Here is a 16,745-nt window from a genome sequence, read left to right on the forward strand (position 1 = left end):
CTTCCTTCCTTCCTTCCTTCCTTCCTTCCTTCCTTCCTTCCTTCCTTCCGTCTTCCTTTTTTCTTTTTTTTTTGAGATGGAACATTTTAATCTACCAGTGGCACTTAACATGGCACAGGGAGTCACATCTCCCAGAAGTTTGTTCAAGGTCAAAGGAAGCAAATACTGATAGAGTGGCTGATCCTTGCCTGTAAGTACATGAATAACTAGAGAGGGATCAAGGTGCCCTCAGGTCAGCTCTTGTAATTCCCACAGTTATGAGTTTGACAAAACCACCGAGCTAACAGCCATAACACGCAGGACCTAGTGCAGGCCCATGCAGGCCACATGCTTGCCTGCAAGACTGTATGAGCCCTGCTTAGTTGATTCAGTGGCCCATGTTCCTCTGGTGTCCTCCATCTCCTCTGACTCCCACGATATTTCTTTTTCCTCTTCAATATGATTCAACAAGCTCTGAGAGTAGAAACCTGATGGAGACCTCCAATTTTAACTTTCCATCCACATGTCTGTCTGTGGGTCTCTGCATCTGCCTCCATCTGCTGGAGGAAGCCTCGCTAATGAAGATTGGTCAAGGCATTGACCTATGACTATAGCAGAATGTCATTAAGAATCTCCAAGCAGTGTTGGTTATAGGCTCCCTCTTGTGGAGTGGGCCTCAAGTTAAATCACACATTGATTTGACATTCCCACAAGCTCTGTGCTACCATTGCTCCAGCAAATCTTACAGGAATCTCAGTTTTTGGTTCATAGGTACCATAGATTGGTAGGCTCGCAGGTTGCTTCCATCTTTGAGAGCTTGCATGGCTTCTTCTGGTGTCAGAAAATGAAGTCCTCAAGGAGGAGGCAGTCAGGCAGTTCCAGCAAAATGGCCTCTGGGCCCTGTTAGGGACTCATCTTCCACATTTTACTTGATAGGTAGTTCAGATAAGTTGTGTGTGTGTATTACTTTAGTAAAATTTGATATCCTGTGTTCAATGGGGAAATTAAGATAATAAATCCATTTACTTATTATTTATCTTTATTACTCAGTAAATAACTCTGAAATGTGACCACTCAGTGTTTTATTCATTGTATGTATTGGTGTTTGGGTGGGTAGTATATGTACATGTTTGTGTGTGTGTAAGTGCTTATGTATGTGTGTGTGCACAGAGATAAAGGTCAGAGAAAAATTTATTTCATCCTTAATCTCTTGCTACCAAGTCTTCTTGGTGTAGGATCTCTCACTGAACTCAAAGATCACAAATTCAGTTAGGCCAGTGAGATCCAGGGATTCTCCTGTCTGTTTCTCTAGTTCTGGGGTTACAGACAGACTACTATGCCTGGCTATTGATGTGGGTCATGGAAACCTGAACACAGGTTTTCATACTCGTATAACAAGCATTTTACTGACTGGCTGTCTAGGAAGCCCCTGATCTATTTACGCTTAAACTTTTCACAGGGTAAAAGGAAAATCTGGTTAAATTTGTGGCTTATTAATACTTTGTGGGAATTAATTAATTAATTAATTAATCAATCTGTTTAAAAAGAAGCAACCAAATGATCAAAGCTGCAGCCTTGAGAAGTCAGAGTTCAGAGGTCAGACATGCTGGAATTTTTCCAGGTAAATACATAACATATTATTTAACTAAAAGATCAGAATTTGAAAATGTAAATAGCTAGAACATTGTATGATTTTTGCTGTATAATAGTGACTTAACAAGATGTAGGGCAATGTAGGAGTTGAGATTGACTTTTCAATTTTATTTGTTTTTATTTTATGTGCATGAGTGGTTTGCTTCTATGTATGTATGTTCACCATGTGTATACCTGGTGCTCTTGGAGGCTGGAAAAGACTGTCAGATGATCCCCTGGAACTGGAGTTATGCAAAGTTATGAGTTGCTGTGACAGTACTAAGAAGTGAACTCAGATGATCCACAAGGGCAGCGAACTCTTGACAGCACTGCACCAACTCTTTAGTTCTGAGATTAATTTTCAATACTCAGGCTGAAAATTGTTGCTTTTCCCCTTTTCCAAGTAAGAAGCCATAACTCCACCACTTGGCAGTCAACTGATTACTGTCATATTTTATGTGTTAATGCTTGTGTGGATTATAAAGAAAATTAAATGATGGATGATTGCTTCATAATCCAGGGGTGAGTTCAACCAGTCAAACATGTTGAAGTTTTGGCTTAATTGTTTTTTTTTTAATTCTTTTTTATTGGATATTTTATTTACATTTCAGATGTTATTCCCTTACCCCACTACCCCGCCCCCATCCCAGAAATCCCCTGTCTCATCCCTCCTCCTGCCTCTATGAGGATATGCTCCCACCTACTCCCCCTACTCCCACCTCCCCACCATCGAATTTACCCCTACTGGGCATTGAGCCTTCATGGGACCAAGGATCTCCTTTCCCATCTATGGCAAATTTTGCGTTTTCTTTGACAGTTGTGTCAATATTTTTTATGGTATCTTCTGCATCTGAGATTCTCTCTTCTACCTCTTGTATTCTGTTGGTGATGCTTGCATCTATGACTCCTGATCTCTTTCCTAGGTTTTCTATCTCCAGGGTAGTCTCCGTTTGAGATTTCTTTATTGTTTCTATTTCCATTTTTAGATACTGGATGGTTTTGTTTAATTCCGCCATTGTGTTTTCTTGCAGTTCTTTAAGGGATTTTTGTGTTTCCTCTTTAAGGGCATCTACCTGTTTACCTGTGTTCTCCTGTACTTTTTAAAGGGAGTTATTTATGCCCTCTTAAAGTCCTCTATCATCATCAGTAGAAGTGATTTTAAATCTGAGTCCTGCTTTTTGTGTGATTGGGTGTCCAGGGCTTGGTATATTGAGAGAACTGAGTTCTGATGATGTCAAGTAACTGGTTTCTGTTGCTTATGTTCTTGCGCTTGCCCTTCACCATCTGGTTAACTCTAGTGTTACCTGCACTCACTGTGTCTGACTGGAGTCTGTCTTTCCAGTTATCTTGCTTGTGTCAGAACTCCTCAGAGTCCAGATGTCTCTGTGATCTTGTGATCCTAAGCTCCTGGGACTCAGGCCACCTCTGGGACTTTGAAATCCTGCTGCTCTGAGTGCAGTGGTTCCTCTAGAATGGTTCAGGATACAGTATCTTCACATGAGCAGACCAGCTAGGAGTCCACTGCTCTGAGTGCAGTGGCCCCTCTAGGATGGCTGAGGATACAGTGTCTTCACATGAGCAGACCAGCTAGGTGTCTGCCCCAACCAAAAGGATCAGGCAAAGGGCAGAAGGGCAGTGTTATTCTGGAGGGATGGTGTTTGGATGGCTGATGGGTCCTGAGCACCCCTGTCTCCCAGTTGTAACTCTGGGGCATAGGGAGTTGGAGGGGGGTTCCCACCCACTGCTCTGAGTCCAATGGCTCCTCTAGGATGGCTCAGGATATGGTGTCTCCACAGGAGCAGACCAGCTAGGTGTCTGCCCCAGCCAAAAGGTTTTTTTTTTTTCAAGACAGGGTTTCCCTGTGTAGCCCTGGCTTTCCTGGAATTCACTCTGTAGACCAGGCTGGCTTCGAACTCAGAGATCTACCTGCCTCTGCTTCCCAAGTGCTGGGATTAAAGGCATGTGCCACCACTGCCTGGCTGGATTAGGAGATTTTTATGTTTTAAATTTTGTCAGTTGTGTCAATCTCTTCTATGGTGTCTTCTACACCTGAGATTCTCTTTTCTATCTCTTGTATTCTGTTGGTGATACTTACATCTGTAATTCCTGACCTCTTTCCTAGGTTTTTCATTACCAGGTTTGCCTTCATTTGTGTTTTCTTTATTGTTCTACTTCCACTTTTGGGTCTTGGACTGCTTTATTCAATTCCTTTATCTTTTTGATTGTGTTTTCCTGTATTTCTTTAAGGGATTTATTTGTTTCCTCTTTAAGGGCTTCTACCTGTTTACCAGTGTTTTCATGTATTTCTTTCAGTGAGTGTATTTATATCCTTCTTAAGGGACTTTATTATCTTCATGAGATAGGCTTCTAGGTCAGCTTCCTGATTTTCAGGTGTGTTGGTGTATTCAGGGCTTGCAGTGGTGGGAGAACTGGGTTCTGATGATGCTCATGTATATTGGCTTCTGTTGCTTATGGTCTTGCGCTTGCCTCTCGCCATCTGGTTATCCCTGGTGTTTGCTGGTCTGTATGACTCTGTCTTTTGTTCCTCATTTGCTTCAGGTTTCCCGGTAGGCCTGCAGCCCTGGCTGTAGCAGACCACCTGTGGGGCCTTCCAACTGGTGGCTCTTCAGAGGGGTAGAGATCTGTTGCCCTGGCTGCAGTAGATCTCCGGAGAAGCCTACATACTGATGGGTCTTTAGAGGAGCAGTCAAGCTGTTGTCCTGTGTGAGAATGTTCTCCAGGAGGCCTACGAACTGTGGTTTCTGTTTTCCTGTGTGCAGTAGAACTCCTGGGAGGCTTTCAGTCTGTTGGTTCACTTTCCCTGCATGCCACAAAGCCCCCAGGAGGTCTTCAGACTGTGGTGCGTATTGCCCAGTTGCCCTGTGTACAGAGGAACTCCTGGGATTCCTTCAAGCTGTGGTATCTTCAGGGGAGCAGACAAGCTGGTGATCAGTTGCTCAGTTGCCCTATGTGCAGCAGATCTCCTGGGATGCCTCAGGCTGTGATGTCAGTTGCCTGGCTGCTCTGAGCACAGAGGATCCTCTAGGATGACTCAGGAAATAGTATCTTCAAGGGATCAGATCAGCTAGGATTCTGCCCCAGCAGAAAGGACTGGGTGGAAGAGTATTTTTTTTTCCTAATTGGTTGATTCAGCCCTAAGTTTGGTTGTTTTTTGCCCTCTACTTTGCTTGGGTGTGGTTTTGTTTTTTGCTTTTGTTTTGTTTTGTTTTGGTCTAGAACTTTCAGATGTACTGTTAAGTCGCTAGTGTAGGATCGTTCCAATTTCTTTTTTTAATTTAATATTTTATTTGATATTTTATTTATTTACATTTCAGATGTTATCCCCTTTCCCCATTTCCCCCTCCATTAATCCCCTACCCCATCCCTCCTCCTCCTTTTTTGCTTTTATACCATTTATATTACATGCAAGTATTAAGGTCAGTTCTAGGTTGAGGAACTAGCAATACAATAGATGCAAATAGTCAAGGAATAAGCAAGACAATAAACACAGACAGTCAAAGAACATGCAGGACTATAAACAGAGTCCCATGATTACTCCTGTGATCACTATTTCTAAAGGCTTATCAGCATGACCAAAATATCTGAGCCTATTTCTCTGTCCTAGCTCAAAGTCATTTTCATTCCTGAAGCCTACTTCTTTGTTCTAGCTTAAGATTACATTCCTGCCTGTAATTACTTCTATGTTCTAGCCTAACATTTAGATTCATGCCTGAAATTACTTCTTTTTCTAGCCTAGGATTTAGATTTCTGTCTGAAATTACTTGTTCTAGCCTAATGTCAGATTCCTGCCTTCAGTCCATTTCCTTGTCCTTGGCCAATGTCAGATTCCTGCAAGGCAGCTGCAAAAGCTCTTCACATCTCTCCCTTTTTTATTTCATTAACAAGATCGAGCTTGTCTTAGGTTGTTCTGACAAGAATGTCTTCCTTACCTGTCATGGAATATGCATTATCAAAAGTAATGGACTTATGTCTTAGGTTGGTAAGGCTCTGGATCAAGAACCTCCACATAAAACCAGATACACTGAAACTAATAGAAGAGAAAAATGGGGAAAAACCTCAAATGCATGGGCACAGGGGAAAAGTTCCTGAATGGAACACCAATGGCTTATGCTCTAAGATCAAGAATTAACAAATGGGACCTCATAAAATTATGAAGCTTCTGTAAGTCAAAGGACACTGTCAATAGGACAAAACAACAACCAACAATTTGGGAAACGATCTTTACCAATCCTACATCTATAGAGGGCTAATATCTAATGTATACAAAGAACTGAAATTAGCCTTTAGACAATCACTAACCTGATTAAAAAATGTGGTACAGAGCTAAACAAAGAATTCTCAATCAAGGAAGCTCAAATGGTTGAAAAGCACTTAAAGAAGTGTTCAACATCCTTAGTCATCAGAGAAATGCAAATCAAAACAACCCTGAGATTCCACCAGTCAGAATGGCTAAGATCAAAAACTCAGGTGAGAGCAGATGCTGGTGAGGATGTGGAGAAAGAGGAATACTCCTCTGTTGTTGGTGGGATTGTAAGCTGGTACAACCACTGTGAAAATCAGTCTGGCTATTCCTCAGAAAACTGAACATAGTAATACCTGGATCCCTGAGGATCCAGATATACTACTACTGGGCATATACCCAAAAGATGCTCCAACATGTAACATGGACACATGCTCCATTATGTTCATAGCAGCCTTATTTATAATAGCCAGAAGCTGAAAAGAACCCAGATATCCTTCAACAGAAGAATGGATACAGAAAGTGTGGTATATTTACACAATGGAGTACTACTCAGCTATTAAAAACAATGAATTCATGAGATTCTTAGGCAAATTGATGAAATGGGAAGATATCATCTTGAGTAAGGTAACCCAATCACAAAAGAACACACATGATATGCACTCACTGTTAAGTGGATATTAGCCCAAAAGCTCACAATAACTAAGATGCAACTCACAGACCACATGAAGCTCAAGAAGAAGAAGGAAGACCAAAGTGTGGGTGCTTTGGTCCTTCTTAGAAGGAGTAACAAAATACTCATGGGAGCAAGTATCAAGAAAAACTGTAAAGCAGAGACTGGAGGAGGGATGGTCTGGAAATGGCCTCACCTGGGGATCCATCCCATGTGCAGTCACCAAATGCAGACATTGTTGTGGATGCCAGGAAGTGCATGCTAACAGGAGCCTGACATACTTGTCTCCTGAGAGGCTTTCCCAGTGCCTGACATAAACACAACTAACCACTGAACTGATCACAGGATCCCCAGTAGAGAAGTTAGAAAGAAGACCAAAGCAGCTGAAGGGGCTGGCAGCCGCATGGGGAGAGTGACAAACAACCAGAACTCCCAGGGTCTAAACTTCCAATTTCTTTATGAAGGCACTCAGTGCTATAAATTTTTCTCTTAGCACTGCTTTCATTGTGTCCTGTAAGTATATGCTGTGCCTTCATTTTTGTTACATTTAGAAAAATTTTTATTTCTTTTTTCTTTCTTCCCTGACCAAGTTATTACTGAGTAGAGAGTTGTTCAGTTTTCATGAGTATGTGGGCTTTCTGTTGTTTTTGTTGTTATTGAAGACCATCCTTATTCTGTGGAGATATGATAGAATCCATGGGATTATTTCAATTTTCTTTTATGTGTTGAGGCTTGTGTTATGTCTGCTTATATAGTCAGTTTTGGAGAAGGTACCATGAGATACTCATAACTAGGTATAGTGAAATGTTTTGTAAATTTCTGTAGAATGCATTTGGTTCATAATTTCTGTTAGTTTCACTGTGTATCTGTTTACTTTCTTTCTCTTTCCGTGATCTGTCCATTGGTGAGAATGGGGTGTTGAAGTTTCCCATTATTATTGTATGAGGTTCAATGTGTGTTTTGAGTATTAGGAATTTTTTTTTTTTTTAACAAATGTCATTCACATTTGTGGTGTAGACATTCAGAATTGAGAGGTCATCTTGGTGGGTTTTTTTTTTCCTTTGATGAGTATAAATTGTCTTTCCCCATCTCTTCTGATAACTTTTGGTTGAAAGTCTATTTTACTGGAAGTTAAAATGGCTACTAGCTTGTTCCTTGGGAATGTTTGCTTGAATAATTTTTTCCTTTTACTCTGATGTAGTGTCTGTCTTTGTCACTGAGGTGTGTTTCCTGTATGCAGCGAAATGCTGGGTCCTGTTTACATATTCTGTCTGTTAGCCTATGTCTTTTTATTGGGTATTCAGTTCATTGGTGTTGGGAGATATTAAAGACCAATGATTTCTGGTTCTTATTATTTTTGATCTTAGAGGTGGTATTATGTTTGTATGGTTGTCTTCTTTGGGGTTTGTTGTTAGATTATTACATTTTTGGTTTTTCTTAGGTTTAGTTTCCCTCCTTGTATTGGAGTTTTTCTTCTATTATTCTCTCTAGGGTTGTTTTGGTGGACAGATATTGTTTATATTTTGTTTTGTCTTGGAATATCTTGGTTTTTCCATCTGTGGTGATTGAGAGTTTTGCTGGGTATAGTAGCCTGGGCTGGCCTTTGCATTCTTCTAGGATCTTTATACATCTGTCCTAGATCTTCTGGCTTTTAGAATGTCTTTTGGGAAGTCCCATGTAATTCTGATAGGTCTGCATTCATATGTTACTTGGCCCTTTTCCCTTACCACTTTTTAATATTCTTTCTTTGTCCTGTGCATCTATTATTTTGATTATTATGTGATGAGAGGGTTTTCTCTTCTGGTCCAATCTATTTGGTGTTCTGTAAGCTTTTTGTATATTTATGATCATTCCTTTCTTTATGTTAGGGAAATTTTCTTTTATGCTTTTGCTGAAGATGTTTTCTGGCCCTTTAAATTGGAAATCTTCACACTCTTTTATTACCATTATTTTTAGGTTTGGTCTTTTCATTGTGTCCTGAATTTTCTGGGTGTTTTGTGTTAGCTTTTTGTACTGTTTTTCTTTTTCTTTTCTTTTTCTTTTATTTTTTTTATCATTTTTCAGCTGCCTGTTTATCTTCTAATGAAGAGAAAAGAAGGGTATAGATTTGGGTTAGTGGGGAAGTAGGGAGGATTGGGAAGGAATCAGGGGAGGGGAACCAATAGTCAGAGCATATTTATAAAAAAAATCCATTTAAAAAAATTTAGCAAGGAGAGTGTGAGGGATTATTTCAGTTTAGAACTCCAACCATGTTTCTTTTAAAGGAAAATCTTCCAGAATACCACTAACTTCTTAATGGAAATTTTGGAAGCTGGATGACCCTGGAATGCTGTTATTGTAGTTTTAAAAATCCTTTTGCTCACTTCTGTGAAAACACTGTGTGCCTGTGTGTGCATACATGTTTGTGTGCAGTAAGTATACATGTGATTACAAGTTTTGTTTTACTGTAGGAAAATATGGCAACAGGCATGTAAGAGTCTTGGAGAGAACCTCACCCACCCGTTCTTTTGGTATAGCAATTTGTGCCAGCATCAGTTAATTTTCTTTGCTCAAATATTTGAGCACATTAAATCTAAAAATGTAGTTGTCAGCTTAGTAAATACACTTTTTAAATTTTTTTCATACTATGTATCTGTTCGGATCATCTTTCAAATTTTAATTTTAGTTTATAACCTTAAAATTAACATCAGATTAAAGGGATATTCATGTCACACAAGGAGATAAAGGTATTATGTCTTTCCATTGGGAGAAGCAAAATGTATACATTGAGTTATATGTTTTAATTGTTTCATTTATTTTTTTTCAACATAGAAACATAGATTTCTTAGAGTAACTCTTTATTGCATGTTTGATATTGGTATGGCATATTCAGTATTGGATATCACTAGAAATACCAGCTAAAATATAGTTTTCATATTGATTATTTAGAGTACCAAGGACCAGATATGTTTTAATATTCTGAATTTTTTCAAATTTCAAATATTTGAATTTAATGAGAAATCCTAGGAATGGGATCTAAGCCTAGACAAGAAATCTATCCATTTCATATCTACTTTATAAAAATAGCTACTTATGCAATATTTTTGGTGTACCTGAGTTTTATTTGCCATGCCTTGGTTCAGACAGACAGGAAAATAGCAACTACTATAAGTTTCCAATTCTTCACCTTTTGTTTTATTTGAGCTCTAAATGGGCTACATTGGGCTTTGCTGAGTCTCCCAATGCTACTCATCTTCTCTAGAGATGCACCCCCAGATATAAACAGAATCAAGGATTAGTTTGTACTTCCTGGGGCCCAGTCAAGTTGACACATAATATTAGTCATCACATTAATTTGAAGTTTGCGTATATTTTATGAAAGCACAGAGAAGTCTGGAATGCTTCAATAATTTTTTGCCAAGAAAGTAAGAGATAACTACTGTCATTTCCTGCCATTTGTACTATTATTGAAAATAATTTACCTCAAAGTCAGTTGGAACAGATCATAAACAACTGTGTTTCCCTCCTATTATGTGGACATTTGTCATGTAAATCCATGCATCTAAAAATTGTGTGAATAAGTAGATAAATTTCTTTCACAGTCTTTGGTACTGTGATTACCTGGAGGAGAATAGTAAATAAACAGATGGGGGAAAGGGAGGGGAGGGGAGAGGAGGGTAGAAGAGGGGGAGGGAAGAGAGAGGAAGAGAACAGTGAATAGAAGATGTGAGTAGTGTATTTGCCACTGATTCTTGCCTAGATCATCTATAGTTTTATAAAGTAAATAGTAAATATTTATAGGAGGTGTAAGTTTTAGATTTTGTAAATCAGAGCGTTTATGTAAGTAAACATACAACTTGTCTGGAGCATCAATTTCCTGTTGGGTTTCTTGGGATATCTATTAGAAAACATTTTGATGGTTTGGAATACTGATTGTAAGGGCAATTTAAAACCACAACTCTGTGCCAGAAACTTTCTTCCTTTGAAAAACAGGTCTGGGTCATCGAATAATTGCATTAACTATCTTCTCTCTCTTTTTATCTCTTTTCTAGACATCTACAGGGAAGCATTATGTGATAGGAAAGGAAATTTGATTTTCCAGTGTGCTTAGTTTTAACACTTTGACACAAAAGAATGATTACTTTTTGAACCTACAATTGAAAGATGAAACAAAACTCAATACAAGTTCCCAACTTAAAACAAATTGGCAATGAACTTAGAGATCCTACAGTTCATCTTGTCTACACAAGGAAATTCTGTGTAAACAAAACAAAACAAAACAAAACAAAACAGAGCAAAACAAAACAAAACAAAACAAAACAAAACAGAACAACCAAATAAAGCATTAACATAAACTGGTATCAGTGTAGGCAAGATGGCTCAATGGTTAAAAGGTATTTGTTGCCTGTGCTGACTGGCCGACTTACATTTTTGGGACACACATAGTAGAAGGAGATAACTAACTCCTCTAAGTTGTCCTCTGACCTCCACATATAGCTGAGCATGTGTGTAGCCACTCCCCTACTAAAAAAATAAATAAATGGGAACAATTAAAAGATAGTCTGGCATCAGACAGTTTACACTGTACTTCACAGTCCAGTGCTAGACTCAGTGTCCTAAGAGTCTTTTAATAGCTCCAGATTATCTGCAAGTTACATTGTCTGTTTTGTTTGAATCTTAACAATGACACATTTTGGAAATATCTTTCTTGGAGTTTTGAAGGGTAGTTGTGAAACTCCCATAAATTAAGAATTCTGGAAGCTTCTGTTGCACAGTTAGGTTTGCTGTCTGCTTTCCTGGTGGTATTAGGTATTTATTAAGACCATTCATAGGATGGGTAAACCTCTGGTCATTACAGGGAAGTGAGCCAAGATCTACTGAGTTTAAAGTACTTTACTTAAAGATTCAAGGACTTTGCATTTTTAAAAAGTTACTTAAACATTGAAATGGGAGAAATAATTAAAGTGAAAGATTTAATTTAAATATTTAATTTCTAATTAATATTAGAAAAATTAAAGAGGAATATATTGCAAACATTAAAAAGGAAAGATTAACAAATATTAGCAACATTAGCATTTGAATCTTTAGATTTATGTGCATTTTTGTTGTTGTCAGGAAATACAAGCCCCTCCACACTCTGTTCCTGGCTGCTTCATTCGTTTTTCCAGAACTGCACATCACTGAGAATCACCTCCTGTGCTCATCTTCCAGACCTGTAGCCTGCGGTACCTGCTCTATCAGAATGTACTCTGCTAACCACATGTGGCCACTTACACTCAATTAAAATGAAGTATATTTTATTCCTGGGAGCTGTGCCATGAAGTAAGGGCTCTACATCTGTGTGCAGCTGGTAGACATGTCAGGTGAGGTGCTGGGCATCTGTATCATTGCAGAAGTTCTGACATACTTTTTGCTCTGTATAGATTGTATCTATATTGTATCTACTGTATTGTATCCTACAGTACATGCTATGGAGCTTTCTGCTTCACCCAGCATTATGCTTTTAGACTTGGTTATACCAATTCATGTTTATCCTTTCTTCAACACCACAGCACATCTATTCATTGAATCAGGGACATCCAATTCATTTTTAGTGACAGACAGTGAGCACTTTTAAGTGTGGAATAGTATTTAGAGTGTATGTTCCTTGGTCATAATTACTATCAGGTATAAAAGATTTTACCAACTGTTTCCCCAAAGTAGCCGTGCTGCTTTGAGCTTTCATCACCAGTGCACAAAACTTTCTCTTCTTTCCGTGTTTGCTAATATAATTAGATATATTAGCAATATATAATATAAATATAATATAAAATATAATTAATATAACTCTAATACAATTAGAATACAGTGTGAAGTTTTATTTTTTTAAAAGAATTTAAATAAAAGTGAGAACACATTCCTGTGTTTACTTGGATTTCCTTTGTGAATTGCCTATTGCTTAATCATATTCTTTTAAAAATTGCATTTATCTCCCATCATGCTCTCCAAGTCGGTGTGTGTGTGTGTGTGCATGTGCATATGTGTGTGTGTGCATATGTGTGAGCATGTGCATATGTGTGTGTGAGCGTGTGTGCTTTGAATCATCAAGCTTGCCAGCAGCGTCTTCACCCACTGGACCATCTCTCTAGTTCTAACTTTTAAACTCCTTTTTCTTTTTAAATTATTTTAATAGTTTATTTTTAGTTAATTTTATCTCATTTCATGGTTGTTTTTTCAAAAAATGGATTTTTTCATGTGTAGTACATACAAGTTTAAACTTTTATCCTGTAAATGCTCTTTTTTGCCAGCTTGATGTTTTTTTGGGATCTGGTTTAAGAATACATTTCCCATTTTGATGGCAGATTGTTGATTTACTCCTTTCTTCTAGAATCATTGTTTCCTAGATTTAATTTTTTGAAACTTATTTTTCATAAATATCTTACTCATATTTTTGTTAGATACATTCTTAGGTATATTAGAACTATTTTTCTATTGAAAATGAGATCTTTATATCTTTACTGAGACATTACTGGTTTATAAGCACGGTGTTAGTTTTCTGCATTGAGATCTTACATTCAGGAATATTGTAAAATTGTTTCACTTTTGACAATTTTTGTTGCTTTTGGATGCTTTGTGTAATTGCATTTCTGTCAATGTATCATAAAATATGTAAAAAAAACCCATACATTTTAAATCCTGACAGTGTTGAAAATTGATTAGAATTTTTATACTATGTTGAGTATTAGAAATCACAAACATTGCTATTTTGTATTTGATTAAAAAATACTTTGAAGTTGTACCATTAAATATCAGAGTTAGAATATACATTCTTAGTTTACTGAGTGATTTTTAATAATATACATGTATGGTGTTTAATATTTTTCCTCCATCTTTGGAATGGACTTATGAAATACTCCTTTAATATGTTGATATGACAGATTGGTAGATTTTTAAAATGATCATCTATCTTGTGTGGGGCAGTTAGCTCACGCGTGGGGGAGGGCGTGGGTCTTGTTGGGTGGTTGTGGTTCCCACGGGAGGCTCAGGAAGTCGTGGCTATGGGAAGCAGAAGTGTGGGAATTTTACTGAGTTTCCGGTGCCGGGTGGACACTGCGAGGCTCCTTTGGGGGTCAGAGAGATCTCACTCAGACTGAGGTCTTGAGGGGGCAGGGCTTTTGAGAGAGGGTCTCCAGGTCGATGGCTGACCAGGAGGCTGGTGGTCTCCATTTTTGGGCCCCCAAATGATGCTGAGAGCAGCGGAAGAACAGAGACACAGGAAAATACGGGATGGACCAGCTGGCAGCCAGGAACCAGAGGGAAGGAAGCCTCAACAGTGCCCCACGGGTTTAGACTCTTGGTACTCATTTGGCTGGATCAAGGCTCAGCTAGCTTGATTGAATTTGCATCCTCCGAGGTGGGAACATAGAGAAGTCCTCAGGTAGGAGATTAGGCGGTGGCTTGGTAGTTCTAAGGCTCCCTCAACGGTTCTTTACAGCAGGCCCCAAAGACACGAGTAAGTCCATGGTTTTAAAGGGTTTATTGTCATGGCAGAAAGTAGATGAATCTGGCTGCACCCCCTGAAACTCAGGGCAAACCTGAGTTAAATAGGGAGGGAGGAGTGTCTGAGAAGGAATATTTAATTGGCTACACCCTCTGGCCTTCAGGTATCTAATTAATATGGAAATCTCTTGAGGCTGAGGCCTGTAGTCAGACCATCTACCTGTGCTGGGGCTGGTAGGGGTGTTGTCCTATGTGACTGAAAGGCGCTGATCAATGGAGACCTTAGATTGAGTGTCAGGAGCCTGGAGTCTGGGAGTGTGGTGAAATGTATTCTGTCCCTTGCAGGGTCTCCAGCCATCTCTAGTCAGTGCTCCACCAAAAATGAAGCTATCCTTTTCATGATCCCACAACCTTGCCTCAATTTTCTGGGATCATTTATGTCTATATGTACATACATGTAAATATAAGTAGACACATAGATGGTGCAGATAAAAGGGCACTTTCCATGACTACTTACTCAAATTCAAATATTTTTCTTTTCATTTATGCTAATATATGAAACTGGCATTTAGTCGTTTTTGTTGTGTATAATAATTGAAAAATCAACCCATGCTATCGCTGGCTACTCGCTGGCAGTGGTGGTTTCCCCACCTCCAAGTCTATCTCCATTTGGTGGTCCACACAACTTCCCAGGGTTTGTTAGCCACTGCATCACTATTTTTCCAGTTATCCAACCCTTGTGGCTAACTGATGGCACAGCCTCACCAACTCATGCTCCACTGCAGTTAATTTTCCCCTGGAGCTCAGTTGAGTCAATGAAAAATGGGAAACACCAGACAATAGTAGTTTAGAATCAACAGAAAACACAATCACTAGGCACAAAATCTATCATCCTAAACTCATTAAGTATTTTGATTGAAATTGTTGGGTGGTGGATTCTGGTGGATTCCACCACTAGATCTAACAGTCAACTGCCCAGTCTACAATTTGCTTGCTTTTCCTCCCCTCACCATCCAAAAGGAAGTGCCCACCTCTGGATTTCCTCTTCCTCTCTTGGACCCAGTGCCTCCTCCTTACACAGTGACTGCCTTCTTGTCCTCTTTATCATTCAATCAATTATGGGAGAATTCTACTACTCTTTTTAATTAAGTTTTGTCATTTTGAATATTAAGTATAGGCTTTGGTTTTTCAAAATATAATTTAAAGAGGAGTTCTTAAATGTTTTCACCTCCCTTCTAGCCCACCACCCACCAGAGGTAATAGAAAGGGAAGGTTAGTAGAGCAAAGGAGGATGTGTAATTGTTTAGAAATAGTTCTTTGGAGCAAATCCAATCTGTGCTGTCAGGATATCAGCAATTCAGTTCAAACAAATCAGCCAGGGCAACTTCAATCACTCTCAAATATCATTCACAAATTAGCAATGGCAGATCCATCCAGAAGAAACCTCAAGGCTCTGGCAACTGGTCTGAGTCCCTAAGAAGCTGCAATAAGCCTCTGGAACAGAATAAGATTGTTTTTGGTTCATTTCTCTCTATGAAGTGATAACAGACAATCAGCAGCAAAGAACGGTAAGGTATGCCAACACCAAACCGTGTCACCAGCAAAGACCAGCATCAGCAAAACCCAATGATGGCCAGCAAAAATTGGTAAGGCTTACCAATACCATCCAGTAGTGTACATTGTCTGTTGGGTTATATTTATATCCTTTCCAAACATCATGTGATCTCTCAACTATCTGCTCAAGCAAAACATCACATGCCCTTTTTCTAGGCTGCTACCACAAAAAAAACACCATGTGTCTGTTGTTAGCAAAATATTTTCCCATGTGTCTGCTTCAGCAAAAACATCCTTCCATAAGACAGTTTCCAGAAAAACATCACATGACCCAACTAAGCCTCCAAAGAAACCAGAAATTTCCACTTCAATTAAGGCAATACTAATTTATAAAGCAGGATGGATAATTTTTCTATATTTTTTTAAATTCTTGGTATATCTTATTCAAAGTTTTAAAAAGTGAGTAAGTAATACTGGTATATAAACAACCAATATTTGCTATCTTATGGCTAATTTTTATTTTCCAAATTCTTGACTCCTAGTTTATTTACATAGAATGTCTCAAAAGTATTAGTTCTGTAATACTACTAATGTATCAGTTATATAATAATACATGAAATTTCATATAACATAGACTGGTCTTGAACTCATTGTGTAGCTAAGGATGACCCTGAATCATCCCTATTGCTTCATTTTTCCTTGTGTAATTTCCCCACTATTAAGCATAGATTCTTTTCTCATACAATAAAATCTGAATACAATTTCCCTTTCCTCTAACTCTCCCAGACTCTCTCCATGTCGTCCCCATTTAGAGTCACTTTCTTTCTGTGCCTCCTTAAAGAAGTATTGGTGTCTGAAAGATGACTGCAAAACAACAAAATATAAGATATGAAAAGCTGTCACATCAAATGTGAACAACACCAGCCAACAAAAAAACGAGTCCGAAAAGAAAGCCCAAGAATCAGAGACCTACTTGTTTACACATTCAGTAGTCTCATACAATTACTAAACTGAAACTCGTGGTGAATGTTTGTGAATGAGTGTGAATGCAGGGGACCTGGTATAGATGTATGTGGGCCCTGTCTGCTTCTTCAGTCTCTGTAACCTCGTATAAGGTTGGCTCAGTTGAGTTAGAGGTCCTCAGTCTCTTGATACCCTCCACTTCCTTTGTCTCTCCACTTTTCCTGT

General features: G+C 38.7%; 1 long non-coding RNA gene across 1 annotated transcript in view; it reads left to right on the forward strand.

Moving 5' to 3' along the window:
- LOC114614535 overlaps positions 1–11,786 on the forward strand; it is a 39,089-nt gene extending 27,303 nt beyond the window's left edge. Inside the window, exon 3 of the long non-coding RNA XR_003710342.1 lies at positions 11,640–11,786. This is a non-coding gene — a long non-coding RNA (uncharacterized LOC114614535). The remainder of the gene's footprint in view (positions 1–11,639) is intronic.
- Positions 11,787–16,745: the final 4,959 nt, after the last annotated feature.

Source organism: Grammomys surdaster, unplaced genomic scaffold (assembly GCF_004785775.1).
Source record: "Grammomys surdaster isolate TR1022 unplaced genomic scaffold, NIH_TR_1.0 126391, whole genome shotgun sequence".
In the NCBI taxonomy this organism is placed as follows: Eukaryota; Metazoa; Chordata; class Mammalia; order Rodentia; family Muridae; genus Grammomys; species Grammomys surdaster.